The 13,386-nt window shown below is 45.1% G+C and overlaps 1 protein-coding gene across 4 annotated transcripts in view; it reads left to right on the plus strand.

Moving 5' to 3' along the window:
- Window positions 1-1,393: 1,393 nt before the first annotated feature.
- AGPAT4 (1-acylglycerol-3-phosphate O-acyltransferase 4) overlaps window positions 1,394-13,386 on the plus strand; it is an 80,576-nt gene continuing 68,583 nt past the window's right edge. For 3 of the 4 annotated variants that reach the window (XM_077348204.1, XM_077348191.1, XM_077348198.1), the window contains exon 1: window positions 1,394-1,562. The gene's annotated coding sequence lies outside the window, so the exon portion shown is untranslated. The remainder of the gene's footprint in view (window positions 1,563-13,386) is intronic. The other variant, XM_077348213.1, reaches the window with a different exon arrangement.

Genomic DNA, 13,386 nt, shown 5'->3' on the forward strand with positions numbered 1-13,386 from the left:
TCATCGGTGTGATAGTTTCTCCTGATAGAGCCCCACCATGACCGATATTTTAAATTTGGCCTGGGACCCAGCTATGATGTTTTTATTTGCTATTTGATCTTATTGATTTTAACATGTATGTCAACGATTGTATGTAAAAGCACAGGCACTTGTTTGGAAGAAACCTAGCAAGATGTGAGAAAAGGATGAGGCCTGTCAAGGGGTTAATTGTATGGGCAAATAACACGGAAGATATTGTCACAAGGCATATATAAGTCACAACAAGTCTACCTTTCCACTAGTGTGCTTATTGTTTCCAAAGCCTAATAAAAAGAACCATTGCCATCTTGATTGGCAAGACAACTCCTCCTTCAGTAATGGTCACAGGCCCCGTGTTCTTCTTTCGCAAGTTCTTCTGGAAGTTAATTAACAGTACCAAATATACCACATGCTAGGCCAGGGGACCCCAACTTTTTTGAGTCTGTGGGCACCTCTGGAATTCTGACATGGCATGGTAGAGACCGTGACAAAATTCGTGTCACAAAATGGTTTCCACATAAAGTAAAGCCAGCCACAAAATGATTGTCAAAGCTTGACTGCAGTTACACAGTGAGGTCTTTAAAAAAATCTGCAGAGCCAAATCAAATCTCCAGTAGTTAACCAGAAGTCCTGCTGGGCAAAAGCCCAACTTGGCTGCATTCAGTGTGTGCCATGGTTTCCAGGGGCACCAAACTGGGGGCTCTTGTGCTAGGCAAATTGCTACAAAGGGCCTTGAATTCTTTTCTTTGCTAATTCCAGATAAAGTTTTCCTGTGTTTCTTAAGAAGAAACTGCCTGATTTGGTACCTTACAACAATGCCCTGAGCTACCTGGAGGAAAACCACTATTAAAATGGGCAAGATAACTAAATGCGTACCCTTCTCAAAGTTTATGACAATTTGCTAACAAGTAGCCCCATTGTTTTGGTATTCTGCTTAAGTCAGTTTTCTGTTGTGCTCCTTTATCCATAACTTTGTCCAATGGGAAGAGTCCGTACCCTGTCTCAGAACAATACCCACTGGCCTTGTTTCTTTTAAATTAATAATGATCTAATTTGGAGAAACCTGCTCCAGGCATGACAACCAGCATCAGTCTGGAGTGGTCAAATACAGTCCCCTTTGCATGAAAGGAGGTGACAAGGATGAAGAGAGGCAGAAAAAGATGCTACAATAAAGAGCTTTTGTTCCAAGGTTGGTTTCTATATCAGCTGAAGACCAAAAGGGAGGGATGGGGGGATGACTTCCTCTGACTAATTGGTGGGCATTTAACGAAGGCCAGAATCAGGTTACACTGGGGAAACAGCCTTCTCTTCCCTCCTCTGCTGAATTGCAGCTTTAAAAGGAAGTGACATTTGGTGGGGGAGTAACGTCAGCAGAAGAGCCCTGGCGTGTGTGTGTTTTTAAGAGCCCACCCCTAGGGTGGAGTCTGGGTTTCTTTCATGGTGTTGGCTGACTTACAGCTCGTGCAAAGTAGAGGCAGTTCCCGAGCTTTGATCTCTGGATTTTGCTTCCTAGAACATCACTGTCAGGAGCTAGCTAGCACGAGGTACGTGTGGCTTTCTTTAATGTTACTTCTCTGAAACTTTGTATTTGCATGGTAATAAACCATCTTTCCCCCTACTTGAAGTTGTAGCCTTGAAGGGTGCTTAGTGTGGGGGACCGCATGGAAGGTGGGGTGGAGGGACTCGAGCGGTCCGTTCGGCTGCCGCCTCCCTTAAACTTATTTGCTTTAAGAATTGTTTTGCCGCGTCTTTCCTTTATGTTCCTTAGGCTCCAATTCTTAATTCATCGCCGAAGGCAACGAGAGATCGTCCAGCTACCCATCTTGGTTCTTTGTGTGTGTGTGTGTGTGTGTTTCGTGCAACATGCTCTTTCTTCCTTGTTTCCATGGAAACCCCCCCCCCCCAATCGCAGCCGCGTTATCCTCAACTACATCTAGAAATGTCCATTGTGTGTTCGGAAAGATTTTATTTGTGCGAGGTTCAGCTCGCGTTTGTCATTTCTCCTCACGTTTCGTTTGGGTCCCCCCTCCCCTCTTAGAGAGGAGGTGGGGGAGGGAACCAGTTGCCTAGGAAACAGACACTTGTGATATTCCATTTACAGTCGTTTTCCTGAACGTGCTTTACTCACCCATGTTGTAGATTAAATAATTAGCTGTTGTTTATGATCTACAACTATGCGTGCTGTGTTTTCCATCTTGTCTGCAAAAGCTCCTAAGGTGGTTTCAATGTTTTGGGAAAGTGAGGAGATGCTGGCTACTGTTAGTTACAGTTGGGCTTGGATGAAGATGTTTGTCTTCAGGAGGTTGTTGATGGAAATTAGGGACATGACTTAGACCAGTGGTTCTCAACCTTCCTAATGCCGCGACCTTTAATACAGTTCCTCATGTTGTGGTGACCCCCCCCCCCGCTCCACTATAAAATGATGCAAGTGTTCTTTCACAGAAATTAAACTGAAACTGACCAAAGGCGTGAAGATCCCTGGTTCATGATTGTAGATAAATTGTTTTTTTCACAGGGTTTCTCAGTTCAGTTCTGCCTCTTGTCTCACCGTGCCGATCTCGCTCTTTCCGCTGCTCCAGACAGACGAATGCTGTATCTCGATCTACCCCACAAGGCACACACACCCCGCTCGCCAAGCTGCTTGCCCTGCCGCAACTCCTGTGAAAGGGTTGTTTGACCCCCAAAGGGGTCCCGACCCCCAGGTTGAGAACCACTGAATTAGACCAAGGCAGTATCACAGGAGATGTTTTTAAGAATACTCTATTTAGCTTGCGCATTACACACAATATCAATGTCTTCAGTAAGCAGGAATTGACAGTTGCACATATAAACCTAGACATGGGCTTGTATCTTCTGGAAATAAAAACCCAGTTTATTAGAAGTGTCAATTTGTCCTGTATTTTTGCTGACTGCATCTCTTGCTTCAGTAAGAACTGGTGTATTGCTGTCAGATTATGTGCTGGCATGAGTGTGCAAAATTGGCTCTCGGTTGAAGCATCTCAAATCTCCATTCCCCATTCAGTTGGCTAGACTTTTGCAAATGTGTTATAAGTTCCAACTAAAATACACATAAAAAACCCAAACTATATTTCTGTTGGTGGGTAGGCAATATCATCATTGGCACTCAATGTAGGATTTAACTTTATGTCGTAACAGAACATAAATGGATGAGTGAAAGGGTTGTGAGTGTCCTCAGTGCAGAGGGTTGGACTAGATGGCCCCGGAGGTCCCTTCCAAGTATTATTTTAACTCTTACAAGTACTTTCCTGAAAGGTGTTATGTGACTTGTTTGCACAAAGTGAGAAAGCTGTAGAAATCCTTAGAAAACCAGACTTCAGATGAACTAGGCAATTTACCCTTCTGTACGATCTTTAATGGGATTTCATATCTACCTGCAAGTGGAATATATGGATCTTTATCTGGAAAGAAGCCTTACTGAGTTTGGGAAGGGAGTTAGTCCCAGACAAACGTGCTGCTTAGACTTGCAACCCTGTGCATATTTATTCAGAAGTTAAATCCTAATGAAAATACTAGGACTAAAATGCTTGGACAGCACTCTTTGTCATCCTTCTGACAACATCCTCAAAAGCATGATTTACTATCTCACCAATCTGATTGAAGGCAAAATGCTTGAATGCCTCAAGTACATGTAGGCTACCTGCCGATATCTTAAGTTTCTTGTGGACAAAGAGTGGAATAACCTCGTGGATAACTTTCTTGTGGGCAAAGAGTAGTATAAGCTGGTTGTCCTCAATGTACTTACTTGCATGTTGCCCTCCTCACTCTCTGCTAGAAAAAGGCAGCTGATTTACAGTGACCCTTTATGGTGTTCTCAAGGCAAGAGACTAACAGAGGTGGCTTCCCTGCCTCTGCACAGTGACCCTGGTGGTCTTCCATCAAATTCTACCTAGAGATGACCCTACTTAGTTTCTGACCCTAGTCTTGGCCATTCATCTCAGGGTGGGATGTGGTGTAGATCTCTGCAAATAAATGTGATTGCAGCTGGAGATTCATAAATATTAGAGAGTGTCTCAGGGAATGTTAGGATTCCAAACATGTTTTCTGTTAAGGGTGCAGTGGAAACATAAAGCTCTTTGAGTCTACTGATGACTTCTCCCATGTATAGGAAGAAACCCAGCCCCTTGGTTTACCTGGGTGATCTGAAAACATTAAGAGTAATCTAGAATGGCACTGGCAGAAGGCTGGAACTGAATCTGATTGATTGTGCTGTAGACTCTACAGTGTAGAGCATACTGTGAGATCTATGAAGTGGCAATGACAGTGGCAGAGGAAAGTTATTTATTATTATAGCATCACCTAGTCCGTGTTTATCCCACTTGTTCAAGGTAGCTCAGCATTTTCTGCTGCCTAAATCTGAGCTTTTAATGTCCCTGGAACAAACAATTAGTTGAGATGCTTTTGCCAAGTATTTGATTATAAAAAAGTGAGAATACATCCTGGTCTGGATGTCAGTTATAACACAAATACTCCAGAAGGAAGATCTAATATACCATCTGAGCTACTTAAACCTCATTTTGACCCAGTTTTCATGATGGCTGTGGATAGGATCTTTGGATCTTTAGGATCCTAGGATCTTTGAAGGCTACTACTTGTACCCTGGATCTTTACCCATCCTGCCTGCTGAAATCTGCAAAAGCCACATGAACAAACTCTTAGACAATTTCCGCACATCAGTAAAAATAGCGTTATGCCAGCTAAATGGCAAAGCGCTAAATTTTATTGTGCTTCCCAGCCCCTCCTCTCCTTTTCTGCTGTCTTGCCTTTGTCTGCCCCCTTTTCACACATCTCACCTTCCACCTCAGCTGCTGGAAATGGCAGAAGAGGGCAACGAGCCTTATATGTGTCATACTTCTGCCTGTCAATCCATCCAGGCAACCAATCCCCTTTCTTCATATGTTAAAGGTCTCACGATGCCTTAAAAAAAAACATTTAGTACATCTCCATTAAAATGCCTATGCCTAAAATCATAGATGCATAATGCTTTTTGAGCACCACCCCTTATGGGATCAGGAGTCCTTTGATACTTTTAAAAATTAATATAATTTCTGATTTTGGGGTAGGGAGAGAAAACTTTAGACAGGTACACTTTGTGTTACAACTTTGGGGGGAAAGAATTTCTAGCATTGCCTGCATGCTCGTCTGCCTATTCGTTGCTCCAGGAGGTTAGTCATTTAAAAAAAGAAATTCCCATCCCTGGGAACAAAATGTAGCTGGACAGCCTCTCAATGTTGGCAGGATATTAAGGCTCCTCCACATGACATTGCCAACATCCTGAGGTTGTCCAGTTGGCGGCTTGCAATGTCACCATTTTTAAATGGCGATGTGGTAAATCCAAAAAACTGGATTTACCACCCTAGAATGCACAAGCCACCAGTGAGCAACCAGGGGGAAACTATATGGAGGGGTAAATGTGTGATAGACTCAGCAGCTTTGTCCCACTCTTGTTCCCACCCTCCCCTCTCCATTTCCTGCTTTGAGCAATTTTTCTGTTTTTAAATGGCATGATCCATGTTGCAACGGGACTGCAAACTTACATTTTCCAAGGTGAAATGAAATTTTCTTTAAAGTGTCCACGGTCTTCTTGGGACAAGGCAGGCAAAACACAGCCCTGTATTTGCTTTCTGGAAGTGGGAAATGACCTGGGAAAGCGGGGGGGGGGGGTTGTTTAGCGGCTTTCAGCCATGTGTGCACTTTGTTTTTAAGCCTCCCATTAGCATAAAATGTCTTTTGGGGCTTCAGTTACCTGTTCAGCCTTCTCACAACTGGGACAGGCAAAAACAGTCCTGTTTGCATCCTCTGGAAGTAGGAAATAAGCTGGAAAGAGGGGGGAGGGTGGGTGATCTCCCGATCCTACAGGGGGTCTGAGCAGCTTGTTTTTAAGCCTTCCATTAGCTTAAAATGTCTTTTTGGGATTCAGCTACCTGTCCAGCCTTCTCACAACTGGGACAGGCAAAAACAGTCCCATTTGGTCTTCTGGAGGTAGGAAATGAGCTGGAAGGGGGAGGGGGGTAATGGGTGATCCAGTTGCCTTCTGCCAATCATACAGGGGACTGGACAGATTGTTTTAAAGTCTGCAATCAGCACATAATGTCCTTTTGGGCTCCAGGAACAATGTGCAGCATCTCAGAAATCCACCCCAAAATAAATAAAGTGCAATATATATATATAAATCCCCCAAAGGGGGGGATGCTGTATCATTCTGGTGTTTCTTCAGCCACCTACTGCCACTTTTGGCTGCCATCACCTCGGTGCAGTGCAGCCCTGGAGAGCAGCCCTGGAGGGCAGGAAAGCAACTTGGTGCGACCTTGGAGAGCAGTTCTGGAGAGCAATGGTGGGTGGCGACAGGCGACGGTAGCTGGTGGCGGGCAGCAGGTTGTGGCAGCGGGTGGTGGAGGAGCCATGGCAATGGCCGCCTCCACGCCACCCCAAGTCTTGTGCACATGCGTGCACCTGTGTGTCAATTCCACCGCCACCGTCGTGGTGGGGATTGCTAAATTAGAGCAGTTGAGAACTGCTGCTTTAGAGATTCTGAAACAATCATCACAAGTAATTATAGACTGAATAATACAGATTAAATGGTGTAAAATACAGTATAAATGTAAAATGCCTATAAAATACAAAATATTGTTTTAAAAATCAGTCCCAACCACTCATCTCATTAAAAATATTTACTCCAAAAGGTACATGTAGGTACAAACATATGCCACTTGTCTCTAAACAGATCTTGTTCAGACAACCTGATTGCTTTGTTAGAAGGGGGGAGTGTGTGTTATAGAAGGGACAGTGAAAAAAGACATGTTCTTAAATATTCCATCTCTCTTGTTGCACATGGACAGCCTGTCTGAATATGGAATTTTTTACTACTTAATGTTCAAGACAGCCAATGGAAATGCTGCACATATACACATCTGACACACTGAACATCAAGCTGTAAAAGGTACATTGCTAGAACCATCACATATCTAGACTTAGCAGGCAACACAAAATTAGTGGATAATGTTAAATTCTGCTGTTGCTCTATATTACGAACCTCTGTTTTAGACATTGCTAGTATCATATTTAGTGTTTAAAGAGCACTAGGAGAAAAGCCTAGTCTCAAAAGTTAATTCTAGCTGTGCTCCACTTTGGTGAAAAGGAATCTTGAGCAATCTGTACAAATAGTACAATTCGATAGGTGTTTATGTTAAGTGTTGGAGAACAAATGGTATGAAAATCCTCGCTTCTATTCTCCTATTAACTGTCTCCAAACAGTTCCTCATGGCCTGCAAGATGGAGCTCTTCTACCAGGTCTTTGGTTGAGGGCAGGGAGGTAAGATCATTGGTCCCTCCCCAAGATGACCGTAACATCCTCCTACTCATCCAGAGCTGGGGGTGCTGAGCACATGGGATGGTGGAGGGAGAAAGGGGTTTTATTTCCACCAGGGTGGGTTGGAGTTTTATGCTGTAATGGGGAGTTTTAATGGGTATTTTATTGCAAAATGTTTGTTCCCTGCCATGAGCCGCATGTGGGACTGGCGGCCTAGAAATTTAATGATAAGTTAATTATTTAAAATAGATGCAAGGAGGAGAAATTTAGATTGCAGTTTCTCTAGATCAGTGGTTCTCAACCTTGCGTTCCTGACCCCATTTAGGGTTGCTTGGCCCCTTCCACAAGGGTTGCCAAGTTGGTGGCTGCCGCGGAGGCAGGCAGTGGTGGTGGCAAGCAGAGGTGGGGGAGCCATGGCACTGGCTGCCTCCACAACACCTGCGCATGTGCGTGGGCTTCCCCTGTCGCTGGGGTTGCAGCGGTAAGAAGGTTGGGAACCATTGCTCTAGATGGAGCAATGTAGATGTTGCAAGACCTGAATAAGTACCATAAAGTAACTGAGGCAAAGTTTTAGTATGGTATAGAGCCACTGGGACAGTGCCCTCCCTTACGTATGTTAAGAACTTAAATATGTTATAAATGGATCTTTCTGAATATTCAGTGGGAAAATGACAATGGACTGTATTAGAGCCTGAGGCCTGTATTATTACACCCAAAGTTTCTTTTTATTAACCTGCTGTATCTTGTTACCCTTCATCATCTAGGTAGCACTTCTGGAATGTGCACCAAAAACCATCACTTTGGGTTGTTGTTTTTTTTTTTACAATTGTTAGATGTCCTGATTCACTATATAGCAAGCTTCTTAATCCAGTTGGGATTCTTGAAAGTACAACCATCTGCATAAATCACTATAGATAGATGACAAATGGCTATGTTTTTTTTTTGGGGGGGGGGGTTGAAATTTAGCACCACTCATATTCCTTACCATATAATTATTGTAATGTAAACATTGAGGGTGCTAGAAGGCAGCTCTGCCTAATTCCTCTAGAGGTTTTTATTTGCTTGATGGAATGTCCTTGAGCAGTGGTCCCCAACCCCCGGTCTGTGAGTCAGTCGGCACTGGGCTGCGGCTACTCCTCCCCGGCACTGCTGCCTCGGGAGCACCCTGCCACTCTGCTGCCGGCTCACCTATGGTGCTCTCCAGCAGCCGCCATGGCTAGAGCTCCCCCTCAGCGTGGCACTGCACAGCGGCGACGGGAAGTCAGGGGCACCGATGGGAAAGCAAGTGAAGCAGGGCTTCAGGCGGTGGCGATGTCCCTCGGCAAAAGACTATCCCCCCCCCCTGGGCCTCAATAAAATTGTCAAGTGTTGACCGGTCCGCAATGATAAAAAGGTTGGGGACCACTGTTCTTGAGTATTATACCTTACTTGAAGCAAGGATTGCTCATATAAATAATGAATTAGCAAAAGCAGCCTTTTATCAATGCTCGAAGATTTTACCTTCTGCCAAAGTTTTGGCTGCAAAATGGAGTCAAAAGGCCACATATCGGGAGGTTGGTCCTCTATTAGAATATTTCTTTATTATAATTGTAATTAAGCAATGTTCAGTCATAGATCTTCATTGCTCGAGGGCAATTTGGTCTTCTTGTTCTAACCAAGTATAGAATTTGCCCTGCATCTGTCTTACATATAGTTTGCTAATAATACTTAACAGGCTGGTTGGCCTGTAATATGCTGGATCACATTTGCCAGGTATGGTGCCCATCAGTCTGTATTTTATATGAATAATTCAAGTAATTCAACAGCTTTGCTGTTTTTTAGCTGAGCAATGTGGTCTTTTATGTCTTGTGGACTGACTGGTAGCCAAGGTTATAATTTTTCCATGTTTGCAGGGGTAGTAACTGCTACATGAGCATCATATAAACTTTGGGGGGAAAAAACAAATGGAACAAAGAGTTGCTACTGGAGGCCAGTTGTCATCAGTGTGGGTGGGGCCAGTCTGATCTTTGGACCAATCAGAAGGCCCTCTCCCCCCCCCCCCCCCCCAGACAATACGGAAGCAATAGAGCCCACTCTGCTGCCCGGGCAGGGGCAATCTGGTGACATTGCCATTAGTCTGTCCCTGACTACCACAGGGAGAGGCAGTCAGTAGGGCTGCCGAAGGGGATGCGAACGGAGGCTTGGACAGGCCGTACCAGCCCTTTTAGCCCCAGGGCTGTCCTGTCACGTCCAACAACTTCACTCACTTTGCCTCAGAGCTGGCAGGTGGCTGATGAATGTTCTCCCCCTCCCTTCAGGCCAGTTGTGAAGGACCCGCTGACAGCTCCTGACTGAGGCAAGGGACGCGTTTCCAAGAGCAACACAGGGGAGTCTGCTTTCCTTTGGAGGCTGGGGGGAAGCTTTCCCCTTCTGCCAAACTGTTGGCTGACATGGAGGCCACAGAAATGCCCCTTCTCACTTAAAATACTTTTCTGGCTGGCCTTGCTGCTGGAGGGAAGAGGCAGCCAAGCAACTCTCTGCAGATTTAAGGCCTACTATACAGGGTTATTGTGCACACAAAACTGGATGCCATCTGCACAACAACCCTGTGCAGTAGGCCTCAAGTGTTTCAACTCAACAACAACCTCTGTGGGAGGCCTTAAATGCTTCTTCTTCATAACAGACATTTCCAAAATCCAAAGCAGCCCTTTCTGCCTGGGGAGCTGATCTTTATACTCTGCAGGTGAGCTGTAATTCCAGGAGCTCTCCAGGCCCCAACTGGAGGTTGGCTATACCGGGTTGGAAATATTCCTGGAGGTTTGGAGGTGGGACTTCAAAATCGTACATTGCCTCAGAGTCCAGCCTTCTAATGAGCCATTTTTGCCTGCATAGCTGATCATTGTAATCTAGAAATGAGCAGCGATCTAGAGATGATGGTAGAGGCTCGCAGACTGCAGTTGGGGTGGAGTGGTGCAGGTGTGTCCCTCCTGTGCTATGGGCTTTGGCCAGCCCTTACCAGCAACTGTTTGTGTTTGGGGGCATAGACAGACAGACCAGCATCAGTCCTGTGAGTCTGGAAAGTACAGGAAGACCTAAATAAAGAATATTTATAGCCTGAAACTGTAAATAGTGAACATGTAAATGGCTGGGGAGACATGGCTCTCTCCCACCTCCCTCACGGGGAGTCTGCTATATGGAGAGAAAGGGAAGGCAATTGGAAAATGCTTTGAGACACCTGAGGCCTGCTGGGTGACTGTGACCTATTCCCAGTTCTCTTAGACCTCTCACAGCCCCATATCCCTTACAGGTTGTCTATTGTGGGAAGACAAAGGGAAAAGGTGTTCGCAAACCGCTTTGAGACTCCTTTGGGTAGTAAACAGCAGGGTACAAAAATCCAGCTCTTCTTCTAAAGAACAACTGTGAAAGAAGCACATGGGCACACAACATTTTATCAACAGTAAAAAAAATGGAGACAGAAACAGTATACAAATTAGTTCTGTAATACAGATCTATAAAGCTGAAAAAATTACAGCAGACAAGGGAGCAGCAAACACAAAAAGATAAAGCCAGTGATGTTTACTGCTTTACAAATGAGTTTTAGCATCCAATTCGTAATATCTTTAATCTTTGCCCCTCTCAAACTAGGTGGTCAGGCCTAGCCATGTGACATTCCGTGCCCCTCAGAAGAGTCATCAATGACCAATGCTTTCCTTTTCCTTCGAATGACATTTCTTCCTATCCCTATGCCCTCTTCTCTCTGTATTTGATCTTGTTTTGGTTCTTCCTCTGTCCCTGTTGTTGCTTCCATTCCCCAACAAGGGCCTGAAATCTATTCCTGAGCTCTAGTGGATCTGAGTGCCAACACCTTCTCAACACCTTCAGGCTTGTGTTGTAGCAGTAAGGAGAGTCAACCCCCACCTCTATTCTTCTTTGGACTAAGTTCTTCGTTCCTGTGCAAGTATGCACAGGTCCTGTCAACGAAATCCTCTTTTTGCATGATTTCATGCAGGGTTTTGATCCTCTCCTCCAGGACCCTGATCTTCTCCTCTAAAAGCCCTATTAATTTACTTTTGACAAGTATAGTCCACTTTATTTATTTATATTTTTATACCGCCCTTCAATACGGCTCTGGGTGGTTTACAAAAAATGTCATCTGGTAATTACGTTGAATATAATAACATATAACATATCAGCTAGAATATTTCAATGAACATTGTTCAACAGGAACAGTAACTTTAACAGAACCCTTAGTTAGGTCAGATTTGGTCATGTAAGGAGGGTGTCAGGGGGACCAGCAGGTGTTGTTGAGTTGGTTGGCTTCAGGCAAATGCCTGGTGGAGGAGCTCCCTTTTGCAGGCCCTGCATAATTGCGTAAGCTTGGGTAGGGACCTGATCTCTTCAGGGAGCCCATTCCGCCAGATGGGGGCCAGGACAGAGAAGGCTCTGGCCCTTGTTGAGGTTCAACACACCTCTTTGAGGCCTGGGATCACCAGCCAGTTGGAGGTGGCAGAGTGTAGGGCTTTTTTGGGGGTGTAGGCACAGAGACAGTCTCTCAGGTACACTGACTCTTGGCTGCATATGGCCTCGAAGGCACGTACCAAAACTTTAAGCTAATTGAATTCAAATGGGAGCTAGCTGAGTTGTTGGAGTACAGGTCGAATGTGGTATCTCCATGATGTATTTGTGAGAATCCTGGCCATGGCATTCTGCCCTAGTTGTTGTTTCTAGATCAAGGATAAGGGTAGGCCTGTGTAGAGCAAGTTGCAGAAGTCTAGTCTAGAGGTGACTGTTGCAAGTAGGGTGTTGCAAGAATTATATGCAAACACCAAGGTGCCTCAGTCACCAGCCAAAAACACCCCACACAAATTGGAACCGCCTACACTGGAAGACATGAACTGGGCTCTGAAACAGCTCCCAAATAATAAGGCTCCTGGCATAGATAACATTCCAGTGCACTATTCAGATCTGTTCTACCAGCAGCAATCACAGCATTATGCCAGAAAATCTGGGGAACTGGCAAATGGTCAATAGACTGGGAAAGGTCTGTTTTTATCCCATTATTAAAGAAAGGTGATGCTTGCATCTGCTCAAACTATCAAAGTATAGCCCTGATCTCCAACACAAGTAAAATCTTATTGATCATCCAGAACCGTCTCAAATCAATCATTGATGCTCAGCTACCAGATGTCTAGGCTGGTTTTCAACATGGTCGCGGCACCTGAGACCACATTGCAAATTTGCGCTAGATTCTTGAAAAAACACATGAATATCAAAAGGCCATCTATCTATGCTTTATTGATTATTCTGAAGCATTTGTCTGTGTTGATCACAAGAAACTATGGGATGCCTTACATCAGTGGTCCCCAACCTTTTTATCATCGGGGAACGGTCAACGCTTGACAATTTGACTGAGGCCTGGGGGGGGGATAGTCTTTTGCTGCTGCCTGAGCCCCTGCTCCACTTGCTTTCTTGCTGGCACCCCTGACTTCCCACCGCCCTCTGGGGGGGGTGCTGCCAGCGGCAGCTGCACAGTGCTACACCGAGGGGGAGCCCCAGCCATGGTGGCCGCTAGAGAGCACCAAAGGTGAGCCGATGGCAGAGTGGCAGGGCAGCCCCCGAGGCAGCAGCTGGGCAGGAGGACAAGGAGGAGCTGCAGCCCGGTACCGACTGATCCAAGGACCGGTCCCTGGACCAGGGATTGGGGACCACTGCCTTACATGAATTGGGAGTGTTGTCCCACTTAACCCACCTCATCAGTTCATTGTACACCAACCAGGAAGCCACAGTACAAACAATATGTGGAGACACTGTTTGGTTCAAGGTCAGCCAAGGAGTGAGACAAAGGGTGTCTTATCACCCTTTCTTTTTAACCTTTATGCAGAGGTAATTATGCGGAAGCTTAATCTGGAAGAATCTATGATCAGAGTCAAAATTGGAAGTTGTAACATCAATAATCTTCACTCTGCTGATGATACAACACTCCTTGTTGAATCGGAGTGTGATCTGAAGTCCCTGATAAAGGGACTAAAAGAAGAAAGTGAAAAGATGGGACTATACCTAAA

This window comes from Paroedura picta, chromosome 1 (assembly GCF_049243985.1).
Source record: "Paroedura picta isolate Pp20150507F chromosome 1, Ppicta_v3.0, whole genome shotgun sequence".
NCBI lineage: Eukaryota > Metazoa > Chordata > Lepidosauria > Squamata > Gekkonidae > Paroedura > Paroedura picta.